The following is an 18,621-nucleotide window of genomic DNA, read 5'->3' as shown; positions in this document are numbered from 1 at the left end:
TTACCTCGGGAATCCCACAAGGCTCCCATTTGGGACCAATCTTTTTTAATATTTATATCAATGATTTGCCTAATAGCTTTGTTTCATCAACGCCTTATTTGTTCGCCGATGATTTGAAAATTGCCCGAACTATAAAATCTGAAGCCGATGTCATCATGATGCAGTACGATTTGGATAGGTTGTGTAATTGGTGTCAAGTTAATGGAATGGAACTAAATGTAGATAAATGCTTCTTTATAAAATTTACACGCAAAAATCGCTCAATTGCGTCGGAATACTTTATCTATGGCAAGGCACTTCAAGAGGTGGACAAAATTAAGGACCTAAGAATAATAGTGGACAGAAAATTAACTTTTGTGCCTCATATAGATAATATTGTTAAGCGTTCATCTAGGATGTTGGGTTTTATCATCAGAAATAGCAAAATTTTTAAACAATCTCAACACGTATAACGTTGTATAACGCCTTAGTTCGCAGTCTATTAGAATATTGTCCTGTTGTATGGAGGCCCCACTATGCTACTCACACACTAAGAATAGAAAGGTTCCAAAAACGATTTTTATGGCACTTATCATATTTCGAATAAATCGGAGAGAAAAAGCTATCAAACAAAGAAAAATTAAAACATTTTAAAATGTCTTCTTTAAGTAAGCGTAGAGTATTGTTGGACCTTATATTCATATATAAAATTTTCAACAATCTCATTGACTGCCCTCAGCTTCTTGAACTTTTTAAATTTAGGATACCATTAAAACGCTTTCTTTACCATCTCTCTTTCAACGATTTACAGGCTAAAAACATCACGAGTTACAACGACAGACTTAAATATTATCACATGACCTCCTTTATAACTCGTAGAAATATTATAGATCTTATAGTTTTATACAAAATTATACATGGGGTGATAGATTGTAGTGATCTTCTACATAAGCTTCAAATCAATGTTCCTTCTCGCTTGCCTCGTATAAAAGCATATAACCTTTTATATATTCCGAGATTTCAATCAAACCTAGGACATAACGCTGCTGTTCCAAGGCTCTGTAGACAATATAACGCACTTACTAGATGTAATATCGAACTCGATATTCATCGTTACAGCTTGTCCAAATTCAGAGTGTGTCTCAATAAAGTTTTAACGTAATATTATCAATACAATCTAAAAAAAATAATTTTTTTTAGTTTATAAGCTTTTTCCTAATTTTAAGATTTTAATTTTACTTTTTGTAGTTTTTACTTCTATTTACTACTTTCTCACTTTTAATTTCTTTATGTTTAAAAATATTGTTTTTGTTGTGCATGCTGTGGTCTCCTGTAATTGAAGGAGCACATAAGTTGTGTAACCCTTACACTGTTTTATTTTGAATGTGTAATTAGTGTGTATCCTTTGTTGGGGACTCATAAATAAATAAATAAATAAATAAATAAATAAATAAATAAATAAATAAATAAATAAATAAATAAATAAATAAATAAATAAAGATTCCCCGACATCCAATTTTTACGTTTCAACCACCCTTTCGTACCACCGTGTTTGGTAAAGGATCGCCGATACCTCGCATGTGTAGCACATTTAATAAATGGCTCACAAACGAACCTAGAGATATTTTCTCCCTTGGACTCAGCCAGTTTCGTGCACTTTTGATGGAAAAGATTCCTAATTAGATGTGTAAAATAAGTGTTTTCCCCTATTGTCTGTTATATAACATTTTGTTTAATCCACACTAGATTAAAATTAAAAATATAGATCTGTATACAACATAGATTTTTTGCATGTTGTACACGCCTGTAAGTGGCATACATATTAGTATTTAAGACTTAGATGTTTAAGATTTTATTGTGAATGCTGTATATGTTATGCTGTTGGTGTGTCTAAATAAATAAATAAAATAGTCACTTGCGAGTCGAGTGATCGAAGTGCACGTTGGTCCAACTCACTGGTCGGTCTCTTCGGTTCAATAAATAGTGATTCTATAGCGAAGTACTTCTTCAATTGTTCATTCATTACTTCGTCTTTCGAATTGACGAAGCTTCGTTGACATCTCAATTAGATCCTCCTTGGTTTCGTTAGCTTTTTTCGGTACATTTTTTATTTCAAAATTGGCTTTTCTGCTTCTGATTCTGCCCTCTGCAAGTCCTCTATTTTCTCTTCTAAAACATTAATGTATTTACGGTCCTCCTTGGCCTGTGATTCTAATTCGTAAATTTTGGCTTTGAACTCTTCATTCTAAGAGGTTAAAAATGCGATCGTATTTTCAATGTTTCGATTAGATTGTTGGATATCCTTCAGATCAGTGGGGGTTATTATTTTTAATAACAGAGATTTTACCATACTTTTTATTTCCTCCCGAGAAGTGGAAAGTTCAGAAGCGATGACCTCCTCCCGTTTTCTTTTACTACGTTGTGAAATGTAATTTGGTGGAGTCTTATCTCTTTGTCATATATTATCTATGTTCGGCTCTGACATCGACTTGTCCATCATAACTATAATTATTCAGTATCGTAGATGGCAGCACCTATGCAAATGAGATGGTTGGACTAGTCCAGGGTACCAGGGTAGAAATTAGTGAGAGATGCGCTATAACTGACCGGCGTAGTGGGCAGTGCGTAGGCAACAAGATGGCTTCACTCTAGCTGACATACGTTATGTTACTTTTCCAACAAAATGGTGTCAATTGCTCAATCGTAGATAGCGCCTACAACTAAATGGCGGCGCCTGCGCAGTCGATAGTAGTGATGTTTGCGCTTCCCACAGTACCAGGGTAACAGAAATCAACAGGAGGTATGCTTACTGACCGGCGTAGTGGGCAGCAATTCCTCGAGCAAAGATGTCTGCACTAATGGGCGGGGCTTGAGCTAGCATAGATGGCTGCCCTTAGCAACGGCACAATTCACAATTCTTCACTGCTATGCACTCCTATTTGTTTGCTTAGAATTTTTGTATATTTTTGTATGTTTTTATTAATTTAAATTTATATTAATTGTCCGACTTATGAATATCCAAGGGAAGAAGTGCTTTACGAACTGCACTTTGCCGGAGTTTAACCGGCAATCGGCATCCGGCATCGTGGTATCACACCGCGGGATTGTTGGTGGTGACTTTCCTCGGTCATCCAGAGTCGAGTTCGCCGCGAAGAGAGAGCCTAAAAGATCAGCATTCTCCTTCGATGGGCCAATGACTTACCGTCCCTGTGCAAAGATGGAAAAGAGGGCTGACAGATATTCCCTAAGACAGCCTTAGCCAGAGACCAGAACTCACGTGTTCCTGAAGGGAGGCGCACCAGTCTCTCGCCAATTCTGCCAATGTTCTCCGTCTTCGCCTCAGCAATCACGTTTTCGAAGGACCTAGAGGCAGAGTTATATTCCTTTCTGAATGCGCTGATATTTATTATTATAGCCCAGTCCTGGTAGCGTTCCCATTTTCCGCGTGAAGCCGTTTTGCAAAAACGACTAAACCAGGGCTGGGACTTGCCACCGATGGGGACCGCAGAATATGGAATGAATAGTTCCATACCCTGAAGTACCACATCGGCGACAGAGTCAGCAACAACGCTCGGATCATCCGGCGGCGGTAGTCCGACGAGCCCAGAGGGGGATCGACGATAACCTGATAGCTATCCGGATGAGAAGTCAGCAGAAGGTCCAACAGGGAAGGTGTATGATCCTCCACGTCTGGTATTCGCGTTGGCGAGGTGACCAGTTGTGTCAAATCGTATGCTAAAGCGAAGTCGAGAACAGATCTACCCGCATGATCGGTAGTGCGTGATCCAAGCCATTCGGCATGGTGGGCATTAAAATCGCCAAGAATTACGATCTCTGCGGATGGGATCTGCTGTAGCAGGTAATCTGTAGCCATTTGGACGTACTCAACCAGTCGGTCGGTTTCGGCATTACCGCTATGGGACCTATAAAGGCAAGCGTAGATTCGCGGATGGTCGTCGCAGTCTACACGCAGCCAGATATAACAATCTTTTAACAACCACCCTTCAAGGTTGCCGAGGCGTCGAGAGCAGATATCCTTATTTATACTTATACTTATTACTTACTTATACTTATTTTGTTCCTCTTTCGTTTAACTACTGTGCCGGGGTCGTTAAAAAAATACAGCACCCTCAGTCAACATAAAATTTATTGGGCGTGGTTTGGAAGGGCCTGTCAATTTTAAAATCCATGAAGGCAGCCGTGCTGGTACTGCCCTGCTTGTCCCGCAGCTGGTCGTTCGGGAGGAATCCAGGAGTCGCGCAGGTGAGACACGTCGTCAGGGCGTGGCGACGAAGTCCGCTATAGCCCGCTGGTACTCTGTGATGGTCCCAAGATGACGCGCTTCAGACGTGATCTCCAGAGGGGATGGTGGAGAACTTGCGTCACGCCGAAATTTCAAGTATGACGTAGAACCCAAGTATGACGTAGAACCCTGGAATTTACGTCCCAGAACTTTTATCACTGCACACCATACGCTCCTCTGAATGTGACCCCTTACAAACAAGCCGCGAAAGCAAAGCAAGCAAGTATGGTGCAATACGTTAATCTTGGTGAGTGATTGTCACAATCAGATCGGAGCTATATATTACACAATAAAAAAAAGAAAGCTATATTTAAATCTGATTAATTATTTTTTTTGTTCATACGCAATCAAAAAAAAGTCAAAAGAATTTAAAAAAATAACGGTTATGAATTTGAAAAGAGGAAGGCAATAAAATAATAATCAATTTAGCATTAAGCCAAGCTACAAGAAATAAAATAACATAAGTACAATAGGATTTGGCAGAACAAAGACATATTTAAAAAGTAACCGTTTCAACACACACCCTTACATTTTTCTACAACGAAAACGTATAAAATATATGTTCAACACTTACCCAAAACGGGGTTCAAACGTATATATACTTTGCAACAAAATTGCAACACAAAAAAAACGTTGCGTGCAATACTACGAGTATGCGGAAGGGCTCGTACGAAGATACGTTGTCGCGGGAGGCAGGACAGCGTAAACGTGCTCCTTCCTTCGAAGCTGATCGTGTCTGACGGCCGGCGCGGCGGCGCGAGCGCAGCCGCCACCGAGAGGGGTGCGGGAGTAGTGGGGACGGTCGAGAATGATTCATTGAAGCGAGCTATTAGCCGTGAGCATTCGGACGTTAATATTTTAAAACTAAATGTTGCCATGATATATGTATGTACTTAATTATTTAAAATGTAAATAGTGCCGTTTTATTGTATGTTTATTTAATTTTTATTTATTTATTTTTATCCGAATATATATGTAATTTTTTTTTATATAAAAAATAACTGTACATCGTTACACTACATAACTATAGAATTACTTTTTCATATACTAACAATTCCAATGTGCCTTTGTGTGAGTTAAATAGGGCCGAATACTGAAACTTCTCATAAATATTTAAGTCCAACTCAACTATTTGAGACGCCGTTAAATTAAAATTTCGCATACTCAAACGTCACTTTTGAGCATCACTCAAATTTGAGAGTGACGCTAGCTATGTTAAATCGTTTTTCAGTGTTTTATAAGTTTTAGAAATGTCACTATCTTCAGTTTCGGACGACGAAACGACATCCCGTAACAGCCGTAAGAAAGAAGAAAAGCTGAATGCCCTCGAAAAATATGATGATAACCAATTTCTAAGTCGGTTCCATGTTTCCAAAGATACGGTATTATACCTGGAGTCATTGTCTTATACAAATCATGTACTCCACAATCTCTTCCAACTATTAGGTCTTGAACCAAAAAACGATTAATGTCTAAACAATATCGAGATAACTTCGATAAAGACATTTTGCCGTTGAACGACCTCACTGTTCGCGGCGACGAACGTCACTGTCCGTGGCCTGCAAAATTGTCGATTCGCCATTCGCTTCGCCGTTCGCACCGCCGATCTCCGTGGCCAGGCCGTTAATGGGATTGTCAAATCCCCTGTAATGATATTCAATTCGTTTCTTAACTGGTTAGGTGTCAGTAAATGAAAATTGAATTTTCCAAGATATATGTTTGTTATTGTGCTTACTAACGTGTCTTGAATATTCCGTAAGTTAGCTAGAATAAAATTTGCGATAACTGAAGATAATGTAAAATCATTCGTTTTGATAGCGCTTTCGAGCTCGCTTCGTTTCGCTACCAAAATGTTTCTGGTTATCTCTCAAAGCTTGTATGTCTCTAGCATACTGATCGGCGAAATTTACGCGAATTATCGGCGATCGTGTACGCCGAATAGCGTTTTCGCAATAAATCCGACACCATTGATAAGGTCGCGGCGCGTGCGTGCGCCGACCCGTGTGAGTTGCTGACCGAGCAGAATACCATTGTAGTGCTCGGGTTGGTGGTGGTGTATTTGAAGGAGGATGGCTTCACATTGAGTAATATTTTTAGTAGTACAGTTTAAACAGGAGTCGTCGCGATGATTTATGTATTACCGAGCAGTTCGGTACCTTGCCAATACGGAGCCATATCATAATATATTTCCATTGATCTTGTTCAAGACGAATGTTCGCGATTTTATCCAAATATAAACTATTAGTGTTGTTTAAACTTTACAGTTTGTAATAACAGGATGCGGGGGCTATAATCAGTGCCAGCCACAAAAATATGAATTGTGTATTGCAAGTGCATTGCTTAACTTGGCTCGATGCGCCGCCTTTGATTGTTTGTTCACTGAGGCGATAGTTGCTGTAATAGCTTTATGTTTTTGCTGTTGCTCCTGATTTTCTTCGCTTTGATTTACAGGCAAAAGTGATATTTTTTGTACAGGTCTCTTCATTAGTCCGTTCTTGGTCTTAAGTGTGACTACACGTACAACCCCGTCTTTTCCAGGGTATACTGATATTATTCTTCCTAATGCCCGTTTACCCGCAGGTAAGATAGCGTCATGATGAGTGAGGTAACAATCGGGCATCGTGATGTTATCGGCGGGTACCATGTGGCCCAATGATTTATAGTCTTCATGAATGATGTGTAGTCGTTCTGCATAGATTCATTTCTGCTGAATTTTCGTTCTAGTGATCGAAATTGGGCTATGGCTTTAGTTTTTGAATTGTCCAAATTTTCTTTAAAGTTTGATATTAAAGGCAGTCGGACTTTTTACCGACCGTCTTCTCGCCGAGTGGTCGTGTCCTTATAGTACTGTAAACATTGCTTATCTTCTGTCGATAGGTTTGATTCTTCTATCGTTAGTTATCGTAGTTGAGATATCTTCGATTTTCCAAAACTTATGTATTTCCTCTAGATTTGTTAGTACTACATTAAAGTGAAGTATCTTGACATTTCCGCTTAATATCCAGCGGAGACGTGTATTTTGTGCTATGGGCAAAGTTTGATCTGATCTACAAATCTCTTCTGAAAGAATCAATGAATAAATATCAGCACCTAATAGTAGGTCCACTGGCTTGCTATAATAACATTCAGGATCTGCTAGTGTTATGTTGTCCAAATAGGACCAAGTCGACTTGATAAATGAATAACTGGGTAAATTCTTCATTAGTTTTTTCATGATTAAGGCATCGGTTTCAAATTCAAAATCACGGTTGATAATTCCATCACATCTTCGTCGAAGCAACCCTAACAGTTGTGCAGCATTTTCTGTGATAAGTGACGTTTGAGAGCCCTGATCTAATAAAGCTCGTAGGATGATATAAGTTCCATCTGGTTTTTGAACCTTGAGCTGTGTTGTCGCTAAAAGTATTTCAGGTATATTGCGTTGTAGTGACACGTGCGAGCTACTTCGCGCGGCCTGTGGAGGTTTGTATTTCGAAACGCCGCGTAGGTTGTTTGAGTTCGCCGCGCCGACAGAAGGCTCAAGTTTCTCGAATGCTCCATGTAGTAAGGTATTATGTGCTTGATTACATTAACGGCATCTTTTTTCTGAAATACATGCCTTTCTATGATGGCAATATAGACAATTTTGGCATAATTTATATTTCGCTACAGTTTCACGTTTTAGCGGTTGCGACATGTCGATAAATTGCTTGCAATGAAAAACTCCGTGTGAATTCGATTCACAAATAGGACACTTGAAAAATTTTGCAACATTAACGTATTTTTTTGGTAGAGATTGCGAAATTGCTCGTCCGGGGTGTTGAAATAGTTTTTTATTATTATAATTATTTGATTTATGATACTTCGGTTCAAAAAATGATTGCTGATTTTGACCACCGTTTCGCGTAATCGGCTTGTTAAAATGCTGTTCTTGCTTACAACGTGTCGATTCCATGGTAGTAAGCTTACTCTCCAAAAATGATAGAAATTCTAGTAGTCTCTTGGGTTCTTCACGGATGTTACATATTTTTTATGAGTGTCGGAATCCAATTTCTGACACATGAGATAAATGAGAAGTGGATCCCACGAGTCTACCTCACTGCTTAGGTTTTTGATTCAGGCTTTCCGAAATGTTTCCGAAATTAGTTTTTTTGTTGTGAAACCTGTGATTTAAGATGTCCCAACAGATTGTATAGTTATCAGATAATATAGATAAATGTTGTATAAGTCTCTCTGCTTCACCCTTGACTTTAGACTTCAGGAATTGCATTTTCTGGGCGCTAGAGAGTGAAGGGTTGCTATGAATCGTTTCAGTAAATAAGTCCTTGAACGAAATCCATAGATGATAACTGCCGGAGAAAATTAGTATTTCTATCTGCGGAGTAAATTGATCACGATGCGAAACTGACTACATATTTTTATTGATAAATTTGATAGCGTCATTATAGGCTTTTTCATACTTGAAGAACGCAGCTTCGTAACCTGGGTCCCTACCCCCTAATTCGCCGTCTAGTTCCCAATGAAGAGAGTCGATTACAGACCAACGAGTATTTAATATACGTAACAGGTGATCGAACTCCCATTTTTCTGATACTGTGTCCAACATGATTGCATGTTCAAACGCTTTAAAGTTGCTACTTTGTTTTCTAAGTAACTCGTCTGTTTTGCTAGATGACCCTTGATGAGCTTGGCTAGTAGATTGCTGGCCATGTTTGTCTTTCAGCACCCCTAAAGGCGTTGCCGGTCTTATCAAAGGAGGCAATGTCTGCTTCTTTAGAGGTTCGTAATTTTGTATAGCAGATCTGATATTGTCCTGCGAACCTGTCCTTGACCACTAAAAATGCAGCTTGAGAATGCTATTTTATCATTACCTAGCTGCGAGAAAAGACTTGATGAGTTAGGATCCGCAATAGCTAAAAATGATACTCGTATACAGCACCTGGAAGACCGTGAACAGCAAACGGATATATTAAAAGCAACAGTCAAAGACTTACAACAAGAACTGAACATGCAGTGTCAAAATCAGTTACAAAACGAGCTTGAATTGTCTGGTGTACCTGAGATTAGCAATGAAAATCTCTATCATATAGCGCTATTGGCTGCCCGTAAGGTGGGTGTGGAGCTAAACGACAATGACATTGACTGGGTTACACGAGTCGGGCCTCGCAAGCCCGCGTTTCTCACGGAGGGTAAAACAAAGTTTTCTAGACCAGTTGTAGTACGCCTTTTACGAAAATCTAAGCGAGATGAAATAGTTAAAGCTGCTAGGGTAAGACGAAATATAACAAGCGCTGACATGGACATTCCTGGAGAGTCACAAAAAAAAATTATTACAACGAGCGTTTGACAAAACTCAACCGTGAGCTTTTTCGTGAATCTCGAAAGAAAACCAAAGAAATGGGCTTCTCACACTGTTGGTGTTCCCAAGGCAATATCTTTGTCAGGCAATATGAAGGAAAGCCAGCTCGCTCTGTGCACAATCATGATGACCTGGCCGAAATTTTCTCACCGTCTAGGAGCAAGCCATAAAATCATCATTATGAACAGTTACATTGGTTATATCAGTGTGTCGACTGTACTGCTTATATATGGTATCGAAAGCAATCTGATTTTTTTTTCGGTATATATTTATAATTTTAAGTATTACTTCTAAAAATAACTTAGTTCTTAGTATAACACGCATAATTGTTTATTTTATCGAGGTCATATGATGGTTAACTTTTGTCTTATCAGTATGTGCTTCAAACAATCCAATTATTATTTTGGCAACCTATTATGTAGTTTCTTGTAACTGTGTCTTTATTAAACGAGGAATGACTTATGTGTCAGTTTTTGCAATTAGTTCTTATCAAAATTTTCAGCTCTTTTGTCTAGAAAATATGCATATCAGGCGATAATCGTATGAATAATTATGAGTTAGATTCAATACGTATAAACTGCCACACAATTCAAGAACCGGAGCAATGTAAAATGTCTATGCCACAGGATTACAACTTTAAAATACTTAATTTTAATATAAGAAGCATAAACAAAAATTTTGATAACTTTGTAACAACCTTAAAAAGATTTGGCAGCTCTTTTGATATTATCATTTTAACAGAATGCTGGATAAACGATCTATCTATACTCCCAAAAATTAGCTCCTATATTACCAGTTATACTCGAAAATATCAAAACAGTGGTGTTGTAGTTTACACTAAAGAAACACTGAACGCTATTATCTCTGAGCCCGAGCTATAGGATGCCAATTGCTTGCAAATCCAAATACCAGATAAAGTTACAGTGTTATCAATTTATCGTCCGCCATCTTTTAAAAACACTAATAACTTTTTGTGCTCGCTTAATCGCATACTGAACACGCATTCTAATTTAAACAAAACACTAGTATTAGCCGGTGACTTAAATATAGATTTGTTATGCCCGACCAGCAATCAAGATATAGAATATTTATGCTTAATGGCCGAACATGGTCTTTTCCCTGCTATAACAAATCCCACGAGAGCAAATACGTGTCTTGACCACATATTTACCAACAAAACCGAGGGATCCATTGGCATAGTCTGCAATAGTGACATAACTGATCATGATATTGTCATACTTGGTTTATCACTAACTATACCTAATCCAAAGATTACATATTATTATTATAAACCGATTCAGGATTAAACATGATATAGATGCAATTAAAAAAGACCTTAGTGAAATCGACTGGGCCAAAACATTCAGCACTGATGACCTTAACGAAACCATCAACAACTTTTGTTTTCACCTTTTTCAAATAATTAGCAAATATACCTCTAAAATATCAATAAAGCGTAGTCAGCGTGTTTTTAAACCCTGGATTACTCCCGGACTAATCCGTTGTATGCGGCACAGAGATCGTTTGCACATGCAATCACGAAAACACCCAAATGACATACTCAAACGAATAATTTGTACTCGTTATCGAAATTTTTGTAATGATCTATTGCGTAAACTAAAAACAGAATATGATAACACTACCCTATCTAACAGTTTAAATAATACCAAAAGAATGTGGAGATCCATAAAGGCCATTTGTCACTTTCCTACAAATAAACAAGATCCTCATGAACTACTGAAGATCGAAGGATCGGTTGACGCTAAAAATTCTTTAAACAAGTGCAATTTATATTTTTCAACTGTAGGTAATACTCTAGCTAGTGATATTTTAAATAATTTACAAACAGATGAAAAAAAGTTGGCAGCGAAAATTTATCCAGAAAAATCAGTGCTGAACTCTTTCTTTATGAAACCGATTGACGAATATGAACTGAAGTCTTTAATTACGTCACTTCAAAATGATAAAGCTCCTGATATCGATGGTCTAAGTAACGGTCTTCTAAAAGAAATAAAAGACGTTATTGTTCCGCCTCTTACAATTATATTTAACAAAAGTTTGGAGACTGGTATCTTTCCCGAAAAGTGGAAGATGGCGTGTAAAACTGGCACAAAAGATTCCCCGCAAAACTACCGTCCAATTTCCTTGCTATCCGCTTTCTCAAAACTACTTGAGAAGGTGGTTAGTAAAAGATTGAACAATTTCATTGAGGCTAACAACTTGATCTCCCCCAGGCAATTTGGTTTTAGACAAGGAAAGTCTACAGAAGACGCGGTAAATTTGCTAACATCTACAGTGGCATCTTACGTGGATGATAACAAGCCCAGTATTGCTGTATTCTTGGATCTGTCCAAGGCTTTTGACACCGTCTCGATACCAATACTTTTAGGAAAGCTGGAATCCCAATTCGGTATACGGGGTGTAGTACTAAATTGGTTTAGAAGATACCTTACGGATAGGAAACACTGCACTAGAGTCGGTTGTTACGACAGTGACCAGGTAGCAGTCAATTTTGGCGTACCCCAAGGTAGCATTCTTGGACCTACACTTTTTATCATGTACATGAATGACATACACGCTAACATAGACGGTGAAATAATCTGTTATGCAGATGACACAGTTATTATCTATAAAGAATCCACTTGGTCAGAGGTATTTGAAAAAGCTGAGGTAGGTATACGACACGTATCTACATGGTTGTCTCACAATCTCCTTACGCTTAATAAATCGAAAACAAATTACATCTGTTTCCATAAAACAGCGATTTCTGCACCTAATCCAACTCTAAAATTATAACTTCACACCTGTGTACGCAGTGACAAATGCAAATGTGTTGCAATGACCAAAATATGTGCAGCAAAATATCTCGGAATTCTTATAGATCAAAATTTGAACTTTAAAGCTCACATCAAATCTCTTTCTGGTCGCGTCCGCAAAGTCATAAATATTATGAAAATACTTCGACAGTCAACATCATTAAGCACTTTGCGGGCCGTATATTTTGCTCTCTGTCAGTCACTGATTGCCTATTGCATTAGTTCCTGGGGAAGCGCTTGTAAAACGCATTTAATTCACCTCGAACGAGCCCAAAGATCAGTGCTCAAAACGATGTTTTTGCCTACCAGTCACCCTGTATATATATACAGGTGACTGGTGAATTACTATCGATACTTGAGGACGTGATATTTGATGATCATATATGACAAAATAAAAATTAATATAACATAAATATTAATAAACTTCTAAGTAAAGTTAACCAAAAGTTATGTAATTAATTACGCATCGTGTGAACACCCTAGCTGCGTTATCGACACAAAACAGTTATGTAGGTAGGTACATTTAGTTATCGCGCGGTAGTTTACCTACATCCAAACGCCGCGCGCCGCCGCGTGTTAATAGGGTAGCAGGCTACCTTAGATAAACAAAAATGATCCAATTCCCTTCATACTTTAATCCTGGCTTAGGACAGGCAAAAATACCAAGATATTTCATTCGTTTAAGCAACCAATTTATTGACTATGTAAATGGTGTGAACTTGACACAAAAAATAATAAGAACTGTTTACCTATCTTGGTATTTCCGGCGTATTTAAAAATGGAATCATACTTATTTACAACAATTGTCAATCATTAAACTACCTATTTACCTACATAACTACACTAACCTTAACAAATGTTCAAAGTGAGCTCCTTCTCGTGTGATACACAGTTCGGCACGTTTACGCATATTGTCTTTTACACGATTTAATACGAATGGGTCACTTTTAATAGTTTCGAAAGCACTAGTGATTTTTAATTTCACGCGCATACGCACGAACCATGTCCAAGTATTCTGCATTTGTGTATTGATAAGCCATACTTAATTACTAATAAGTAATAACGGGTCACACGCATACACGACAGATTAGGTATACGCGTAAGATCGATCGCTAGGCGCGCGCGCGGTAAGACGGACGTACAGACCTTACGGCGGCGCTCGCCCGACTAATTAGCCACGGGGCGGGGGTTGGGGGTAGCGACACACGCGTGTGGCGGCGTGGTGTTGTATCAGCACGCCGCCGCACGCGCCGCCGGCAAGGCTGGGAACGTGTCCACACTTTATTTATTTATACGGAAATTTGGTCAAAAATTAAGTACCTATTTTTTTTACATAATTCGAATGAGAATCATGTACCGAGTATTCTCCTTAAATATTGATAGTAATTAACCAGTCATCCTGTATATATATACATATATATATCAATATTATAGACTAATAAATAATTATAACTACACTAATAAATAAGCACTAATATAAATCGTCTCTATGCAGATTCAAGATAAAATTTCTTTAGGGAATTTTTGAAAATTAATAATGTTTTAGATTTTTTTATATTAAGCGGTAAATTATTCCACAACTTAATTGCCTGAACGGTAAAAGAGTCACTGTAGGATTTTGTTTTATGTGCCGGTATTATAAGTGTAAAACTCCGGGAAGATCTCAAAAGAGAAGGATCGCCTAGAAATTTAAATTTCTCCTTTAAATAAGAAGGAGCCCTTGAATTAAATAGCCCACAGTACAGAAGAGACAAAATATGCAAGTTCCGGCGAAAACGAATAGGGAGCCACTTGAGCTTTGAACGAAATACAGAAATGTGGTCATATTTGCGAAGGCAGAATATGAACCGGATGGCGAGATTTTGAAGTCGCTCAAGCCTATTGAGTTGGTCCTCGGTCAGATTAGTATAGCTTGCATCGGCATAATCAAGAATAAGTAGAAGGAGAGAATTTGCTAACATAATTTTGGTAGGAATTGGTAGAAGGGATCGAAGCCGTCGTAGCGAGTTCAGTGAAGCGTAGGTTCTTCTGCTCAGTTCTTTCAAGTGATGTGACCAAGATAATGTTTGGTCTAAATACACCCCTAGATTTTTCACAACGGAACAGTAAGGTAAACAAGTACCATTGTACTCAATAGACGGTAAATCAGTGTAATTAGCCTTAGAGACCATTCCCGGACTACCGATAATAATGACTTGTGATTTCCCGGAGTTTATAACAAGTCCGTACAGTTTACTCCATTCGTGAATTTTCTGTAGGTCGTAATTCATGCCCTCAATCGCAATGTGAAGATTTTCAAGCGTAGTGTGGCGATAAATTTGAATATCATCTGCATACATATGGTAGGAGGAAGAAATATACTGAGAAATGGAATTAATGAAAATAGCAAAGAGCAAGGGAGATAAGACGCCACCTTGAGGTACCCCTGCCTGGACATTACACAATGAGGAAAACGTCTCATTAAGGCGTATACGTTGTCGACGGCCTTTGAGGTAACTCAGAAACCACTCAATCACTGATGGAGATATGTTAAAGGAACTTAACAAACTCAGTAAAATATCGTGATCAACGCAATTGAATGCGTTGCTAAAATCTAAAAGTGTTAAAATAGTGAGTTGTTTGTTGTCCATGGCTAACCGAATATCGTCAGTAACTTTAATGAGAGCAGAGGACCGTACTATGACCTGCACGGAAGCCGGATTGTAAAGGATTAAGAAGTGAATGTTGATTAAGGAAGAGGTTTAATTGGTGGAATACTAACTTTTCAAGGACTTTAGATAGGAACGGTAGGATGGAAATCGGTCGGAAATCACAATAGTTAATTGCATTCGACTTCTTCGGAATTGGGATGATTAAAGCATTTTTCCATGTGTCCGGGAATTTATTACAGGTGATGGAGTAATTAAGGATATGGACTAAGATATGGATAATAATATCTAGGATGGGCATGATCATGTTACGGCTTATGCAGTCAGTACCAACGGCATTCGAAGACACGGACAGTATGTTCCTTTTAACATCACATTCAGTGAGAGAGGAGAAGGTAAACGGAGGGAAGTTAGAAGTTGGTAACGATGAAAGAAAATTCAGTGTAGAATGTTTATCAAAATTTGCAGTTGTAGAAGAAGAAGAGAAATGTTTATTCAAGAGTTCAGTATGTATATTTATAGGGGTATTACGAGATTTACCAACTCCAAGTTTTTCAAGAAATTTCCAAGTTTTCGCGGTGTCGCCGTTTTCGACAGATCTGTGAGTATAGCGTCGTTGAGCATCTCTACATGATGTATTACAGTGATTTCGTGCCTTCTTGTATTTATCGCGATTGAGGTCAAAATTATTAATTTTATATTTTAGTTTAGCTCGATTTTTCTTCTCAATGAGTTTCTTTAGATCTTCCGTCAACCACGGTGCAGGGAGATGTTTCATTTTAACAGGTCTTATAGGTGCATGCACATCGTATAACCCAGAAGCAGACTATTGAAGGTCTCCACCTTCTTGTCAATTGAATCAGCAGCTATAACCGCAGACCAATCCAATTGACAAGCATCCTCGCGTAGACGATTTACATCCATTCCTCCAAAATTACGTAGCAGAAGCGTTCTTGATTTTGCTTTGGGAGGACGTATTTTATAAGAGAGAAAAATTAAGTCATGGTAGGAAAATGCATCGGCAGAACACTGACCATGCTTAGAAACTAAATCAGGAGATGAGACCATAATGAAATTAAGGAGCGAGGGGGTACAGCCAGGAGAAAAGTGGGTAGCTGTGAGGGGTAAAACATGTAGATTGCAGGATTCGGTAATTGCTAATAGCTTTTTAGCTACTTACTACTTTACTATTAGCGTCGCCTTTAAGTAAACATGTATTAAAATCTCCCATTAAAATTGAGTTGCTGTAATTAGGGACAAAATTCTTTAACAAATTTTCAAAACTAGGGTAATAATTAATAAGAGAGGAGGGGTTGTAGAATACACCAAGAAGAATTTTTGAGTATGCAAGACTGACTTCAATAAGCTGACTGGAGGATGACTGGAGGTTGCGCGGACGAACTGATTACATTATAAGAAATATATGAGCGTAAGTAGATCGCAACTATCTATGAATCTCGTAATATCCACGCGATTCTCATCTCCGAATCCTGGTTAAAGCCATGTTTACCATCTACATCTTACTGCTTACCAGGGTTTACACTGATACGTAACGACCGCATTGGTAAAGGTGGGGGTGGAGTCGCGATCTACCTTCGTGCTTATATTCCCTTTACTATTGTTAGCTCGTCGACTCAGCCTCCTCCAACTAATGCTGCTGAACACTTACTCATCGAAATAACTCTTTCTCTCACCAAAATTCTTCTCGGCGTATTTTATATTCCCTCTCTACATATTGATTATTTTTCTGCATTCGAAAGTTTATTAGTTAATTTGTCTCCCTTAATAGTCATACCATAATTATGGGTGACTTTAATACATGTCTCCTTAAAGGTGACAACCGATGCAGAAAGCTAAACTCTGTAATTGAAGCGTGCAACCTACACATTTTGCCTCTCTCGGCCACTCACAACCCCCCTAACTGTGTCCCTTCACTTCTCGATCTCATTATAGTGTCGTCCCCAGATTTTGTCCTCACGCACGGCCAATTTGAGGCTGATGCTTTTTCGAATCATGATCTGATTTTTGTCTCATACAAAGTTCGTCCTCCTAAAGCAAAATCGAGAATACTTCTGCGGCGTAGTTTTGGGGGAATGGATAAAGAACGTCTTTCTGAGGATGCTCGCAAAATTAATTGGTCAGCTGTGGTTGATGCCTGCTCTGTCGACTTAAAAGTTGACATGTTTAATTCTTGTCTGACTGGTCTTTATGATATTCATGCTCCGGTTAGACCTATTAAAATTAAACACTTACCAGCGCCTTGGCTATCTGAGGAATTAAAAAGTCTAATTGCAAAAAAAACTATGGCTAAAAGTAAATTAAAATCTGATGCATGTGACAAAAACCGTATTAAATATAATAAAATCCGGAATCGCTGCAATACATCGTGTAGAGATGCGCAACGACGCCACATTCATAAATCAGTCGAAAACGGCGACCCAGCTAAAGTTTGGAAATTCCTCGAATCGTTTGGAATTGGCAAATCATCTCATAATTCTCTGCACCGTAACATTGACATAGAGTGTCTTAATAAGCATTTTTCTTCATCTGACGTTATTGACAACGCACAAAAAAAAAGAGCCGACGTTAAATATTCTTTCTTGTTTGCCAACCTTTGACTATCCACCGTTTAATTTCATTCCTTTCACCGAATGTGATGTTAAGAAGAGCATAGTGTCCATCTCTTCTGATGCCGTGGGCGACGACGGCGCTGGCCGTAATATGATCATACATATCCTTGAAACTATTGCTCCTGTTATTACTCATATCCTTAATGAATCCATCACTTCCTCAAAGTTCCCCGATGTCTGGAAAGTAGCCCGTATTATTCCACTCTCCAAAAAGGCTAATTCTATGAATTACTCTGATTTTCGTCCTATCTCCATTCTTCCATTCCTTTCCAAAGTTTTAGAAAAACTAGTGCTCCAGCAATTAATAACATTCCTAAATAGGCATAACCTTCTTAATCCACTCCAATCTGGCTTCCGCTCCGGTCATAGCACGGTCACAGCGCTCGTGAAAATTACCGACGACATTAGATTGGGCATGGATAATAAACAACTTACAGTGCTGACATTGTTAGATTTTAGCGATGCTTTCGGTACTGTCAACTTTGACATCTTTTTTTTTTTTTTTACTTTATTAGGGAAACAAACAGTACAAGTCATTCTTAAAGCTAAAGCATAAAAATTAGCGCATATACCAGTAAAGTTTCCACTTATAACTAAAAACATAATAAGAGCAGAACAAAATTAATTATAATATCTAATATAATAATAATAAGAAAAAACAAACCTATGAAAAAAAAGGGCAAATTTGAAAAAAAAAACAAATTAAAGAATTAGGCTTTATGGTTCTAGCACAAATTTCCTGAAGTTAGCAACTGATTCTGTAAATATATCAATACTGGAAAATTTTGTATTATATTCATTACAGACTCTATATATAAAAGAATTTCGTGCATAATTTGACTTTAATAAGGGCAAACTAAACAAAAGCTTATTGAGTTTGCTGCGTTCTCTTAACATATCTCCATCG

This window comes from Vanessa atalanta, chromosome W (assembly GCF_905147765.1).
Source record: "Vanessa atalanta chromosome W, ilVanAtal1.2, whole genome shotgun sequence".
Taxonomy (NCBI): Eukaryota; Metazoa; Arthropoda; class Insecta; order Lepidoptera; family Nymphalidae; genus Vanessa; species Vanessa atalanta.
This window is presented reverse-complemented; position numbering follows the sequence as displayed.